We start from the raw sequence: 14,932 nt of genomic DNA on the forward strand, positions 1-14,932 counted from the left end.
AGCGAAATTCCCGCACTGTGGAAACCCAAAAAAAGTGACCCCATTTTTGAAACTACACCCCCTAAGGAATGTTTTAGGAGGTACAGTAACCACTTTGCACCGGGAACCGGCTCCCGACCCGCGGCGATCGCCCGGCATATGATCCGGGTACGATTCGCCGTACCGCTACGGCGGCCGGTGCGAAGGGGTTAATGGTATTTTTCACCTTTTGAATAGATCCTACCTATATTTCCAAAAAATAATGATTAAAGGTCGATTTAGGGGAAATGCCAAAATGTCAATACAATGCATGTAGTATTTGTAACAAAATTGAATCCAAGTTATGTAAATACACACTGAACATGTCATGGGCTTGTCCATACTAATGTGTGTGTGTGTGTGTGTGTGTAGGTGTGTGTGTATATATATATATATATATATATTGTGTGTGTATGTATAATTATATAACGTTACTCCATAATATCTTCAACATCAGACTCTGAATCTGACTGTTGTTCTACTGGCTCGTCTTCAATACCCTTGTTCTGGCATGTCTGTAACCTGCACATGTCCGTGCACTTCAGGCCATTGCTGAGTCAAGTACACTGAGGAAGTTCGCATGACCGCACACACTTGCAGGACAGTAGCTGGATAATAGCTTCTGGTGCTGGTGCCCCTCGCATCCACTTGACAACAAGCTTTCCGTCATTATCTATCATCCAACCGCAGTCTGTTGGGTTTGCAACAAATGGCTGGCTCTGCAGACTTCTCCTCCAGATCGCAGCCTGGTAGTTTGCACGCAGTGCATGCATGAAAAGGCAGTCTTGGCAAGGAGGGAGTTGACTTGACTCTACCACTCCACGTCTGGCACAGAACAGCTGATACCGGAGCCTGTTTACCTCAGTTGTTTGGGTAGTTGGCAGGTACATGTTGCAGGTGATTTCCTGTAACTTCTCAAAGAGTTCGGGAGACACTTCCCATGAACGACCAACTTCCTGAAAGGCATCCTGGTATGTCTTGTTCATCTTCAACTGCTTGAGTGTCGTCATCTTCCCATGGCCAGCGAATGCACTGACTGTGTCACAGCCTGTAAATGCATGCATACCAATCAATGAATCACACACGCTGCCTCCCAATGTTCTGCTCAGAGTGGTGATATCCAGGAATCTTGTCCGGTTCTGTGTACCGCATTTCTGGAACAGGTGGGATGGGATTTTGTGGCACATGCCCAGACACAGGACCATGACATCAGTATCCTCTGAAGTGATTATGACAGACTTGTAACCAGATTCTGCTGCATGAAGAGCATGGAGAAGGAGGCGTGTGTCTGCTTCTTCTTGACTTGACTTAAGGTCAGCAGCATCTTCCCACTGTTCTTTGGTGATCTTAAAGCAGAGCTGCTCACATGTGACATACATCTCCTTCTCCTCAAGCTTCTCCCTGTGGTGTTTCGCCTTCCATTCTTCTACCAGAAACTTTATGAGACTTGCCTTGTTGGAGGAATTACTTAGTAGCTTTCTCCACTGCTGGATGTTGTGCCCATGTTGAATGTTCTTGAAATGGATCCCTGTGCCTTCATATCTGTTGACTCTTTCTGTATCTTTGATGGATGTCTCCTTGTAGACGTCAAAGACAATATCAATGCGCTTGCTCTTAGCACCCTCATGGATAGCGCGACTCATTGCTGTGCCTGCTAGCTGGGCAAATGTTGCATCGTTTCCCTTCAGTTTCTGAACCAGGCTCATCCCATCAATGATGGTTGCAGAGGGCTCAGGGATCACCTCTGCAGGAGGAGCATTCCTCTCCAACTCCCTTGCTAGGGCAGCCTTGTTGGTCTTGCGGATAGACCCATCACCGTTGGCAAGTGCCCATGGCAATGGCCCCAGGGGAAGAGTCAAGACATCACTCATTTGTAGCTTTCTGTTCTCAGCTACAAGTATCATTTGGCCAAATAGGTTCCTGTCAGCCTTCAAAATTACCTCCTTGCCAAGGCCTTGTCTGTGTGTCTTCATTCTGATGTTAGAGAACATTTTAAGATTGTTCTTCGTCATCTTGTCATGAAACAGTGTAGTTGGCGTATCGGTACCCAAACGCTCATCCTTGAATGTGTGATATGCATCCTCTCCTATACTGTATGCCCCTAGAAGGTCTTTGGCTACATCTGGTGGTGCTGCAGTCACTGTTGATAAACTGATAAGTTCACCATTATGCTCTTTGTTGAAGGGGTTCAACCAACCAGTCTCCAGCAGTTCAACAAAAGATCGGACATCGGCTTCATCTCTTCTAATCCTGGACACCTGTAGGTCTGAATGACTGAAGTCAGTATGTTGTTGGCCTACTAGGGCCCTCAGCTGCCTCAAGTACATGCTGCGGTACTCCGATGTCAGGTAGAATCTGGCGACAGCTCCAACTTTGAGGCTGAAGCCTTTTGTGCCCCCTGGTGCCTGGGTGTCTTTGTTGATTGTTTCTTCGATGGTCTGGTCCACAGGAATCCATCCAAAAGGATTCTTGCTACCGATCTGGACCGAAAAGCCACCTTTCATGAAGTATTCATGGACCTCTGGGTGGTCTATGGGCAGCCGAGACATCGTAGCATAGTAATAGGTTAGGTATCGGGCATGGTTGACCTTGTCATAGGCAAAACACCACGGTATCATCTGTCGGATTGCTCCTAGGTGAAGCATCCAGTTGCCTTCTCTTGAAGCTCGAACCAGGGCCAGCATGGTCTCGACCATGTCCAAGTATGACATCCAGAATGCTGAGAGTTGTTCATTTCTGACGGTCTCAAGATAAACTTGTAAGAGCTTCAGGGTAAGTGTGCAAGATTCATTATCCAAGAACTTTTCGAAGGATCCCTGCGACACACTGATGCGAAAGTTTGTGATGTTCTTCAGTGTTTCATCCAGATGGTGAAGGTCCCTTGCATGGTTTTCTTCTAGCCATGGAAGGAAGTTTTTCCATGCAAGCCTCATAAGTGCTTCATAGACCAGCTTGTGTAGTCTCACTGCTCTGTTGTACCTCCGGCCGTCCATCACTCCAGGCACTGATCCTTCAGCGATGACACCGGATTCAACACACAGATCTCTAAGGCCTGCATCCTGAAATCTCTTACCTATGATGGAGAGGAGATTACAGATTGTGTGGAAGACACCCATTCTAATTATAATGTTCTAGAACTTCTCCTGTTTCCAGATAACCTCGGCAGCTTTGGCATAGAGTGCTTGATCAAACACGCACACAATCCTGTTAAGCTTCAGGGTCTGCATGATGGCATGTGTTTGCTCCAAGACTTCATTCACAGTGGACATGGCTGTTGCAGGAGCATTGATAGTGGGCAGGTAGCTTACAGTGTCCTGGGCCACTACAATGTCGCTGCGGATTTGGATGTTGAACCCAGTCCAACTGCTAATGGTCTGATCCTCATGGTCTGACATTCTAGCCAGAAGCCAGATATGATTCTTGGTTTTTGAATCCTGGACCTCCTCGGTAGTGTTAACATTCGCAGTCTCAATGCTGGGTGGCCCTCCCCGCCGCCCAACATTGTATATTGGTAGCATTAATTCTGTCGGAATTATGCTTCTTTTCTTTGACTTAGTTACATCTGGCAGGACTTTTGTCACAGAGAATGCAACATTGGACTGAACAGCGATGCCATTGACTCTATGAGATGTACCTGCTTCACTTAGTGTCTCCTCAAGTCTGTCAATGTTATCCCAGGCCAAGGTTGTGAAAACACCAGGGTAGATATTTGCTGGCATTGGGATGTCATCCGTTGAACATTCCAACTTCTGGATACGAAGGGCTGTATCGATCTCCTCAGCCACTGAATATGACACACAGTGGCCAAGATGATTCAGAGTTCGAACCAGTTCTGTATTGCCGGTCAAAGACTTAATTGCAAAGGACAGCAGTACGTGCTTGGGTGGCTTTGTCTTTCCATTGGTAACAGCAAAAACCAAGTCACTGCCGAAGGATGTGGCAAGACGTTGAGCTCTTTCAGAGGGAGTTTGGCACTCACAATCTCCTGTAAGCAGGGTTTGCAGGAATTGAGTGACTAATGCAGGAACGACATTCTGATCTGTATCGGGAGGCCATGGCTGACTCACATCTTGCTTCTTGATCTCATTCCTCAGCTGCATTGCTGCTTTGGTTACGACATCTCCAGAGTTAGCGGCTCTTGCTTCTTGCAGATCTTTTGTCATGCTGTGTGCTTGCCGGGCAAGGTCGTCCATTGATAGGCTATATGGATAGACTAGAAGCTTACCTTTCTCATCGGAGAGAAAGCGGAGTGATTCACCAAACTCTGTTTCAAGTTTTCGGCGAACATGTTTCTTTGTCGATGGTTTCAGTTTGATGATACCACGGGACATCATGCATCTCTGAAGCCTAGATGTGAGGTTTATCACAGGCAGTACTTCTGGGTTTGGGAACAATTCAGTCCTTATATACAAGAAGAGTTCCTCAAGGGCTTCTCTCTCTGCCTCTCCGTAGCGTACTTACTTGCTTTCTTCCTGATTTTCTGCTGCACCAGACCTAAAGGCCACTTGGGAATCATCTTTTGTGAATAGTTTGTAGCACGACTTGTGGTAGTGCCCCTCTGAAGCAACAAGGTCTCTGCTAAGTAAACCAAGGATTCTCTGTGTGCCTTTCCTTATCGCTGCGCTGCGGATCGTCTCATCTGCTCGTAGCTCAACACACTGGACGATTGGCTCCCTTGTTTTTTCTCCTTTGAGATACTTGCTTGACTTCTCGCAGAACATACATACTTTGGCATACACCCTGCTATCACTGGGGGTACCCCTCGGTAGCCTCCTCCTGGGGATTTCGCTTGCTGTTTCGACATTGACACCCTTGGCAAGGATAGAATCCTGTGACTTCTTCATTGTAAAGAGACTACGACATTTACGGTGATATTGTATGTGTGGTATTTCTCGTTCTTCAAGGCCCTTAGCTGCTTCCAGGACGGATTCTTGCTGTCTGATCTCTGCAGCCCTAAGCAATGTTTTCCAGGAGTCCAAATCCTGTAGGGACGCCAGATCATCACTGTCATCATTAGAGCAGTGTATGATACAGTCGATCCGTGATTTCTTCCTCGCTGGTACTTTCATCATGCCATTAAATATGTCAGTAAACACCTGCAAACACAAAGAAAAACATTAAAACCCTTGGCACCGAGCGCCGTACGAGTACAGCTCTCTCGTCCTGGACCAAAGGACAAGAGCAGTACTAGTACGGCACAACCCCTTTAGCGTCCCCGCCGCTAATCGCGCGGGGATCGGGGGTAGATGGCCGCACTTACCGGCAGCAGGGCTTGTCCCCTCGCCGTGTGTGGCCATCGCGCCGACCCCCTGCAGCTAGAATCACTGTGATTCGCTGGGCTATATAGCCCAGCGAATCGCAGCATGCCTTGTAAAACATGGCGTGATTCGCTGCAGGGGTTCGTGCCTGTGGAGCGATTGGTGCATTTACCAGTCACTCCACAGGCCAGGGGGAGGATCTCAGTGTCTGTTCTCCTCCCCCTGTGCTGCGATTGGCTAGAACATCGTTCTAGCCATAGCAGCAATGTAGCCGGGCCGACACAGTGTCGCCTCTGCCTGTATGAGATCCTGTCAGCACAGGGTCTCATACAGGGACGATCGCTGCACTGTGCAGGCTGGCCAGACCTGCCTGCACTCGCTGGAACTTGTGGTACCACAAGTCCCAGCAAGTCTGGGCAGGCAGGCAAAAAGTGTAAAAGAAAGTTAAAAAAAACAAAAACACTACACTACACCCCCCCTCCCCCTCCCATATGCGCCAATACTGTGGTTTTAGACAACACTTGTGGTATTGCCGTGTTCGGGAGACAATGGGGAATAAAAAGTGGGGTGTACTTTTTCCTGGTCCCCCTTTTCAAAATGAAAAATGTGGGCCTAAAGCGACATTTTTCAGTCAAAAACGTACTTTTCAATTTCCTCAACCAAGTGCATGAAACTCCAATGGAGCGCTTGTTGGGTCAAAGTGGTTACTATACCCCCTAAAACATTCCTTAGGGGGTGTAGTTTCCAAAATGCGGTAACCTTTTGGGGGTTTCCACTCTGGGGGTACCTCAGGGTCTCTCCAATACAACATGGCCCACTGGATTTCTTCCAGTGTAATCTATTATCCCAAAAACCGCCTAGCTCTCCTTCTGTGCTGAGCCCTCTTGCGCGCCCATAATTTAGTTTACGTGTATATGTGGGGTGTTTCTATAAACTGCGGAATTGGGGTAACCAATTTTGGGTTTGGGTTTGCTGTTAACCCTTGCTGGGTTGCAGGTAAAATTGGATTACAATGGAATATCTGCCAAAAAATTGAAATTTTGATATTTCACTGTCATTTTGCTTGAATTCCTGTGCAACACCTAAGGGGTTAACAAAGTTTTGAAAATCCGTTTTGGACACCTTGAGGGGTGTAGTTTGCAAAATGGGGTAATGTATGGGTGGGTTCTGTTATACAAGACCCATAAAGTGACGTCCGAACTGACTTGGTCCTTGGAAAAATGGGTTTTGGAAATTTAGTCGTAAACTTTAAAAATTGCGTATAAAACTATGAGCCTTATCACATCCGAAAAATATAAAATTTCATTTCCAAAATGATGCCAATGTGAAGTAGACATGTGGAGAATGTAAACTAATAACTGTTATGGGAGGTATCAGCATTTTTGTAAAAAGTAGAGAATTTCAAAGTTCAAAAATAGCGAATTTTTCCCAAATTTTCGTGTATTTTGTAATTTTTTATGCAGAAAGGTAAAATCTATTGACTCACAATTAGCACTACCATGAAGTACAATATGTCACGAGAAAACAGTCTCAGAATGGCGTGGGTAGGTGATAGCGTCCCAAAGTTATTACCACATGAAGTGACAGGTCAGATTTACAAAAAATGGCGTAGGCATTTGGGTACAAATAGGTCTGAAGGGGTTAAGCTACTGATGTGCAAGGGCTATCATATCAAAACATAAACTACAGACATGCATCTACCTAAAAACACCAAAGAGAATTAGTCACTCCGGGTGGTACCGATATCGTCAAAATTGGCTCTTGGCTCATGGACTACTGGTAGCCTTTGCCCAGCCTCACTCCAGGGGGTTAACAGCTCTCTCGCTAAGTGAAAGACCTATCAATCACCCGCAGAGATGCTGGGAGAACCCACTTGTGGGTGGCACCAGACTATTTTTGTCTCCCGCTATGGTTCCCAGGTGGATCCTGGAACTGTATTTTTTCTGAAACACTGGGGCATTTCAGAGGAAAGTATACCAGACTGTGATCGTACAGCTAGTCTCTGATTCATGAAGCCCATGATTTGGGCATCAAGATCCAATTGACAACTTCCCTTTAAAAATAGATATATAAACAAATGTTATGAATTTAAAAAAGTAAGTATGTAACTTTAAAAAAACAAAACGAAAAAAGTGGTTTGGTACCGTGTTAGCCAGTAGAAAAAAATATGTAAAGTGCTCTCAGTGAGAGAAACAAAATAGGAATCTTGTGGGTATGATACCTTTTAATGGCTAACAAATAATAGTGAATGTTGTTACAAAGCAAGCTTTCGGGACTGCTTACGTCCCTTCATCAGGCTGATATGACAAAATATTTGAAGAAACATATTTTGTCATATCAGCCTGATGAAGGGACGTAAGCAGTCCCGAAAGCTTGCTTTGTAACAACATTCACTATTATTTGTTAGCCATTAAAAGGTATCATACCCACAAGATTCCTATTTTGTTTCTCTCGCTGAGAGCACTTTATAAAAAAACAAATTTAAGCAATATGTCATTTTCTGATGATACATTTCTTTTCATTCAAAGAGAGGTTGTGTAACTTATTAATACCAATAGAAGAGGGTAATAACATGAAATAAGGGCTAATAAATAAGTTAGCTGGAAATATAGAAGAACCATAATTAACACCTACAAGAATCCAGTACAGGATCAACACTGAAATATTAAAATAATTTTTGTTGAAAGCAAAAATGACAAGACACTTTAAATTAAAACGATATACGACAAGACAGACAACGTAAGATAAATGATGGTGGAGGAAAACAGCGAAAAAGCTATGATGTAAATATATAAGGAAAGATCTCTAGACCAGGACTGAACAATTAACTCTTTAATGACCAGGGGTATTTCAGTTTTTGAATTTCCGTTTTCTGCTCCCATTCTTCCCAGAGCCATAACTTTATTTTTCTGTCAAAATGGACAAAATGTGAGGGCTTGTTTTTTTGCAGGACAAGTTGTACTTTGGAACGACACCATTGGTTTTAACATATCGTGTACTGGAAAACAGGAAAAAAATTCTAAGTGTGGTGATATTGCAAAAAGAGTGCAATCCCACAGTTGTTTCTTTTTACCATGTTCACTAAATGCTAAAAACTGACCTGCCATTATAATTCTCCAGATCATTATGCGTTCATAAGTAATAAACCTAGCACTCAACTTTAGGACATTCTGAAGAATATTTATTGTAGTACGTAAAAAAACGTTTCGGTCAAATTTTGACCTTCTTCAGTTACGTACTGTACCAAATATCCACTGCATGTCTCTGTGTCTGGAAGCACGTCCTGCCCCATCTACTGGCTGACACAAGGCTGTGGGACGTATCTCCCCAGTAAACAGCATTCGTGCATATGTTGTCTCATCTACTGGCCTCTATAAGCATACTACAACAGGCAGTGGGATGGATCACCCCAATTAAGAGGACATAAATCTTCACAATAGGTTTAATACCTATTACCACGTATTTGCTACAGTACGTAACTGAAGAAGGTCAAAATTTGACCGAAACGTTTTTTTACGTACTACAATAAATATTCTTCTGAATATCCTAAAGTTGAGTGCTAGGTTTATAACTTATAAGTACTTGGTTTGGAAACCTAACCTTTAGCACCATTACTTAAGTTGTGCTCATGGTGTTTTTCCCATTATGCGTTCATAAACACCAAACATGTCTAGGTTTATTTTTATTTAAGTTGCGAAAAAAAATACCAAATTTTGTAAAAATTTGGAGACCTGTAGCATCTCCATTTTTCATGATCTGAGGCTGGGTGAGGGCTTATTTTTTGTGCCCCGAGCTTACGTTTTTATTGATACCATTTTGGTGCAGATATAATCTTTTGATTGCCCGTTATTGCATTTTATTCCAAAGTAGTTGTGGCCAAAAACCCGCAATTCTGATGTTTTAAATTTTTTTCTCGTTATGTCGTTTAGAGATCGGATTAATTATTTTTTTATATTGATCGCTGTGATTCTGAATGCGGTGATACCAAATATGTGTATGTTTGATTTTTTTATTGTTTAATTTTGAATGGGGTAAAAGAGGGGTGATTTGAACTTTTATATTTTTTTATTTTTTTAATACTTTTAAAAACTTTTTTTTTTACTTTTTGCATGCTTCAATTGTTTCCATGGGAGACTAGAAGCTGCGGTACTTTGATCTACAATGACAACCATATAGGTCTGCTAGAGACCTCTGATTGTTATGCCGACCCATGGGTGACCTGCGATCATGTGACAGGGTCACTGATGTGTGGGATTAGCAACGTGCTTCTGGTAAGCGCAAGTTAAATGCCACTGTCGGCTGTTATGGGCACATGTCAGTTGTACAGATCTGCTGTCATGTGCCTGGAAAGGTGCGGGCTCAGCGCCGGAGTCCGGCATGGGCGTACTAGTACGCCCAATGTCAGAAAGGGGTTAATCATACATGTTTCTATTCTACTTTTCTTTTTGATTGTTCCACTCTTGGATTTACCTTACAAATACTGATGTAAAATACTGAACATGTGAACGTGGCCTAATGGAAAGCCTTGGAGAGAAGTTTTTATAATTTGCAGTAGCGACTACATTGAATCACATTTGTTGCAATTATTATACTGTTTCTTTTGGTTCTGTGAGCGCTTTGTTTCTATTTTCTGTCCTTGAAAATTCCTTTTATGATTTAAGAAGCTAAAGAATTTCTATTGAGAAGCCATTGTTTTCATGTCCCTAAGTAATCACCCGGCACTGCCTGAGAATAAATACAGTTCAAATATTTCTACCTCATTTTTTTTACTGTTTGATTTGTTCCAATCAATTAAATTTGGAAGCTTTATTATACAGAAAAATCTTTAACACAGAACATAAGTTATAAGAATAAATTTCCTTACTTGGAATGAATCGGAAGTATTAGGGCTCATACTCACTTGCAAGAGTCTCTCGCATGAAAGTCTGGCACTGCCCAGGCACTGGGACCGGAGCGTGTGGCTACATGTATTTCTATGTAGCCGCACGCTCCGGTCCGAGTGCCGGCGGCAGTGCCAGGTTTTCATGCAAGAGACTCGCATGAGTATCGTGCGAGTCTCTCTCAAGTGAGTATGAGCCGTTAAAGAGGTTGCCCCTTTTCAGAAAACTATAACCTGCAGGCATAAATTCATTGTAAAAAGCAAAGCTGTTCTTTTCTTACCCTCCTCTGGCCCAGTGTTGTGCCTCCAGATGTTTGTGTACAGTACAGGCTGCAGAGGTGATATCACATGGACAGCGCTGCAGCCTTTACACAATGTACAGCTCTGGCCAAAATTAAGAGACCATTGCACAGTTTTATAAAAATCAGCTTCTCTACATGTCTGACAGCCATTCCATTCCAGTGTCAGTTGAATTCCAACCCGAGTACACCTCATTCTGCTTAATAGACTTCTGATTAGGTGATCACCTGAACCAAATCTTATTTAACGAAGGAAAGTATAAAAAACCCTGCTGTGGTGTTCACAATCCTCTTGCAATAGGACAAGCTGGATGGCAAAATAAGTGCTAGTAATATCCCAAAAGTAATAGGAATGAAAAAATAACATTTAAGCATGCCAAAGGAGTTGAAAAGAAAAGTCTTGAGTGAGGAAAAGAAGGGTTCAATTCTGGCTTTACCAGTAGAGGGATACAGTGAGCGTCATGTTGCCTCCATCCTTAAAATTTCTAAGACTGCAGTCCATTACAAGGTCAAGCAGCAGACATTGGGGACAACAAAGCTACAGACCAACAGAGGGCAAAAACGACTCTCCACTGACCAGGATGACCGTAATCTTATTCGAATGTCACTCAATAACCGCATGATGAAATCAAGTGACCTACAAAAGGAATGGAAAATGGCAGATGCAGGGCTTAAGTCATGTAAAGCTAGAAAAAAGCCTTTCTTTCATCAATGAGAAGCAAAGGAGATCCAGCCTGAAGTTTGCCAAAAACCATAAGGATTGGACTCTGATGAGTCTAATTTTCAGCTTTGCCCAACACCTGGTCATCTAATGGTTAGACGGAGACCTGGAGAGGCGTACAAGCCACAGTGTCTTGCACCCACTTTGAAATTTGGTGGAGGATCTGTGATGATCCGGGGATGCTTCAGCAAGGCTGGAATTGAGCAGGTTAATCTTTGCGAAGGACGTATGAATCAAGCCGCATACAAGGTTATACTGGAAAAACAGTTGATTCCTTCTACTCAGGCAATGTTCCCCAACTCTGAGGACTGTTTTTTCCAGCAGGACAATGCGCCATGCCACACCGCTAGGTCAATCAATGTGTGGATGAAGGACCACCACATCAAATCCCTGTCATGGCCAGCCCAATCTCCAGACCTAAACCCCATTGAAAACCTCTGGAATATAATCAAGAGGAAGATGGATAGTCACAAGCCATCAAACAAAGAAGAACTGCGTAAATTTTACCAGGATTGGCATAAGGTTACCCAAAAGCAGTGTGAAAGACTGGTGGAAATCACGCCAAGATGCATGAAAGCTGTGATTGAAAATCATGCCTATTCCACAAAATATTGAAGCAGGCACCTATATATGCCAGAAACGTGAGTAAAGCATTGGAACTGCATTCAGCTGTGTCATTTCCTTCTTCCTGTGCCAATCCCTTTAGCACTGCTACATCTCTGTGCCTAAACACTACACCATCTACCTCAACATCTTCTACCGCTGCCCTGGGACTACAGCTCTGCCTGTGGAGAGCTATTACACCTCTGCTGCATCACACCATCTGTCTCAGAGGGTCTGCACTGCAGCGCTGGTCATCTCTGACCAGATACCACAGGTAGCATCACGAACCTATCCATACATAAACTTTATTCAATTCCACCTATTTTACATGGACACCCAGGGCCACGGACCGGGTCACCGCCACCGCGACACATCCCCTTACAAAAGAAATATGCTTCTTTCCACTTATACGTCTGTTCTTTACCACTGCCTCCTGAACTCATCATTCACTCCGAAAAAAAAACAGTTAAAATATGTGCTATTCAAAGCAAGACAATCTTCCAGCTATGTGATAGATCAGATCATAGCTGCCTATGGAAAGAGAGAGGAACAGAGTGAGAATTATTGTTGATAACAGGGCAAAAAAGTTACACACGTGAGCTGGGTACATTGCAAATAGTGTATAGTGCAAGTGTATAGATAAAGTCAGTGATCCCCAGTGACATTAAACATGGAAGCCCTGTACCTAGTATATAGTTTATTGTGTAAGTGTATGGGTAATATAGTGATCACTAGAGACACTAAACACAGGAGTGTATAACTAGAGAGGATGGTATGTAATAAGAAACGGTGTTATACATAACAAAAGAGGAAACTGCGTTACTGAGGACGGTGTTATAAATAATAAGTAAGTACACTATATACTAATGGACTGTGTTAAACATAATAAGTGAGTACACTATATACTAAGGGACTGTGCTATACATAAGTGAGTACACTATATACTAAGGGACTGTGCTATATATAAAAAGTGACTGCACTATATACTGAGGGATGGCACTATACATAATAAGCGAGTACACTATATACTAAGGGACTGTGCTATACATAATAAGTGAGTACACTATATACTAAGGGGTTGTACTATGTATAATAAATGAGTACCTTATATACTAAGGGACTAGCGATAATGTCTTCCTCCACCTCCCCTCTTCCTAAATCCATTATAAATCCCCTTCCCCCTTCCCAATCTCCCACACCCCTCATTGTCCTCCCCCCGCATCCCATTATTGTCCTCTCCCCCACTCCCATCATTGCTTTCTACCCCACCACCACCGTTATTGCCCTTTCCACCACAACCATCATTGTCCTTTCCACCACCACCATAATTGCCTTTTCCCCACCACCCCAGCATAGCACATTCCAACACCTCCATCATTTCCTCCTTCCCCACCATCCCCATCATTGCCCTTTCCACTACCACCATCACTGCCTTTTCATGACCACCCCATCATTGCCCACTCTACCACTTCCATCATTTCCTCCTCCCCCCACCCCATTATTGCCTTTTCGACCACCAACATAATTGTCCTTTCCACCACCTCCATCATTGCTTTCTCCCCCACCAACCCCATCATTGTCCTCTCTATCACCCCCATCATTGCCTTCTCCCCCATCACCCCATCATTGCTCACTCCTCCACCTACACACACAGACACACACAGCACCATTCACCTCTCTGCATGTTCCCCCGCAGTGCTACGCATGCATGAACACACACACAAATACACACAGCACCACTCCACACGCTCTCCTGCAGCATCACCGTCGCTGGCAGCTTCCTCTCTCTGACAGTCGCGGCTGTTGTGAGTTCATTTTTCCCTTCACCATTGAGGTCTGATGAACTCCCTCCTCTGGTGAAGGAAGGTAGTGAGGCTGATTACCAAACACCTGGGCAGCTAGATGATGACTGGGTGGCTGGAATTGAGGACTGGATATAAGGCTGCCGACGCCCTTCTTCCTGGCTGGTGATTTTCCTGCTGGATTCTTGGAGATCAGTCTGATTCCTGCATCTCAAAGCTAAGTTTTTCTACTCTGCTTTGTACTCTTCAGTTTTGTTTTTGTTTTGCCTTGTTTTTTGGGAGTTCTGCCATCCACGGCCGGGGGTGAGCTGAATTCCATTTTTGTCTCTGATCTGTTGATCTTTTTGCTCTGTCTTCAGAATATACCTGAGTGCTGATATAGTCTTTTGAAGCCTAGCGACTTCAGGGCCTGTTTTTCCTATCAGTCGGTTGGCTCATTTTGATAGGGTTTTTGCGGATGGCAGACAGCAGCTGTCCTATCCTGTCCTATGTAGTTAGCTTGGGACCCATCATTTGCTCAACCTATCTTTCTATCTGTGTTAGTGTTTTCATCTTGCTTCACCGTCATTATATGTTGGGGGCTGCCTATTGCTTTGGGGTCTGCTCTGGGGCAGTTTAGTTTTTTCCCTTTCTGTCTTTAGGCTATGCAGTTCTCCGGCTGTGATCGAGGGGTCTAGGGCACTGTAGGAACCCCCCACGGCTACTGCTAGTTGTTGTGGATAGGTCCAGGGGTCTGCAATCCGATAGCTGCCAACCTCTCTGGTTTTTCTGGACTTAGCTGGTACTTTGTTTTTTCCTCCTTCGGTGACTCATCATAACAGAATCACCAGCCATACCGTAGATCTTAGGGTACTCAATAGCAGGAGAGAATTGTAAAAAAAAAAAAAAGTGTCAGAATTTTTTTTTTTGTGTGCATATTTTCTCCTCTATATCTCTGAGGCCGTAGGGGGAATTTTTCTCTCAATGGAGATGAAGCAATTGTCTAATCGTGTGGAGCAGCTCGCTGCTGAAGTGCGGGGAATTTCCGCCTATCTTGCTCATTCACATGCTGCTGAACCAAAGATTCCCACTCCTGATGTGTTTTTTGGGGATCGGTCTAAATTCTTGAATTTCAAGAATAATTGTAAATTATTTTTTGCCTTGAAGCCTAACTCGTCGGGGAACTCCTCGCAGCAGGTTAAAATTGTCATCTCTTTGCTGCGCGGCGATCCCCAGGATTGGGCATTTTCTTTGAAACCTGATGATCCTATTCTGAATAATGTGAACGCATTTTTTCAAGCCTTGGGGTTGTTGTATGATGAACCTAATGCTATTGATCAGGCTGAAAAGACCCTGTTGGCATTAAGCCAGGG

The sequence above is a fragment of the Dendrobates tinctorius genome, unplaced genomic scaffold (genome assembly GCF_039654945.1).
Source record: "Dendrobates tinctorius isolate UK_male_01 unplaced genomic scaffold, ASM3965494v1 ptg000398l, whole genome shotgun sequence".
NCBI classification, from domain to species: Eukaryota; Metazoa; Chordata; class Amphibia; order Anura; family Dendrobatidae; genus Dendrobates; species Dendrobates tinctorius.